Source organism: Anneissia japonica, unplaced genomic scaffold (assembly GCF_011630105.1).
Source record: "Anneissia japonica isolate Jap-2015-1 unplaced genomic scaffold, ASM1163010v1 scaffold2094_len4375_cov192, whole genome shotgun sequence".
Lineage (NCBI taxonomy): Eukaryota > Metazoa > Echinodermata > Crinoidea > Comatulida > Comatulidae > Anneissia > Anneissia japonica.
In genome coordinates, this window is record NW_022721355.1 from 1 (window position 1) to 1,463 (window position 1,463).

Genomic DNA, 1,463 nt, shown 5'->3' on the forward strand with positions numbered 1-1,463 from the left:
ATTGTTATGTTACATGGATATTATTTCATCAGTAGCTAAGGCGAGACTTCCTTTATACCTTGTTTTGCGTACTTATTCTTCTAAATATCATCGGAGGAGGGCAGAATAAAAATAAAGATAAAATTTAGTTTTTTTATTCAGCAAACAGTCTGCCTAAAACATCCAGACGGAGGAGAAAATAAATATACAATTTTATTGGTGAATGTAAATTAGGATGGTTAAATATTTCAAATTTATATAAATATGTATATCTTCGGAGATTTCAAGGCAGTGGAGGGCATAATTAACATTTTTAAAAACTAATTTTTTACAGCAATTTCCTTTTTAAAATATTAATATTTGCAGTAGGCGGGTTCGATAAACAAGGTATAAAAAAGTCTCGCCCAAACATTTGGTTTTTAGAATCTATTAATTTACCGATTTTGACAATCTTGATCTTTTGAAACTTCTTAGTACTTTTTGATCCAGTTCAGATGAAGTCAGGAAACAAAGTTGTTCAGGATAGATTTAAATGTTGTTAAAAAAGTTTTCAAGGCTTGAAAATACTGTAAAATATATATAAATATGTTAAGTGAATTGCCATGTAAATAAAACAAACGATTATATAATAACACCAAATTCCATCACATGAAGTAGTTGATGTATTTTGAAATGTTTGTTCTGTGATAAGTTTAAATGAGGTGTTTTGTGCAAGTTTAAATACTGTAGTCTGTTAAGGTGACTCTCAGGCTGCACATCACAAATTCAGCACACTACTGTACAGGTACACAAACAGTTATTCAAGCTGTGTTAATTACATAGTTAAATATATTAATGAAAGTAGGTTTATCAAATCCAATTAAAATAAAAGAAAATAAAGTAAAAACAAAAAAATAACAAACATTATACTTTAATTAAAAATGCCATTAGCATAAGACAACAATGTAGTATTTTGTTTACTATTATATCATGGAATTATGAAATCTAATTTTACGCGTACATCATCTAATCCTTACCATTGACCAACTTGTGACAAGTGATGAAATGGAATCCCAATCACATTACAGTATATGTCTGTATATTACTATTCGCTTTAATAAAGTATTCACTTAGTATCATTGTTTTCACAGCAAAACTCACCAATTGTTTGCACAAGACCATCTTCAAGAACCGATCAAAATTATTATAATTCCTCCATATAAAGTACTGGTATGTTGGCAGGTAGTACATACTGCAGCTCAGGACTGGTGATCTGATAATGCATATTGAATTTTAAGTTTTCGTGTCCATCTTCGCCAATACTTACAGTAGCTCCATTAATAACGGCCTATGGATGCCATGTTTTTTTTTGGGGTTTTTTTTTTTTTACTCCTGACAAAAACACAACATGAAGAAGAAATAAAGAAAATGTTTAACTTTACAGTTAAGATCGACAATATACAGTAGGCTGCACAAAGATGTAGGCCTATACTGATATTAAATAA

The 1,463-nt window shown here is 29.7% G+C and overlaps 1 long non-coding RNA gene across 1 annotated transcript in view; it reads right to left on the reverse strand.

Annotated features, from left to right (window-relative positions):
- Positions 1 to 340: 340 nt before the first annotated feature.
- Positions 341 to 1,463, reverse strand: part of LOC117111500 — a 3,269-nt gene continuing 2,146 nt past the window's right edge. The window contains exons 2-3 of the long non-coding RNA XR_004445882.1: positions 1,120 to 1,350; positions 341 to 545 (exon numbers count right to left, since the gene is read on the reverse strand). This is a non-coding gene — a long non-coding RNA (uncharacterized LOC117111500). The remainder of the gene's footprint in view (positions 546 to 1,119; positions 1,351 to 1,463) is intronic.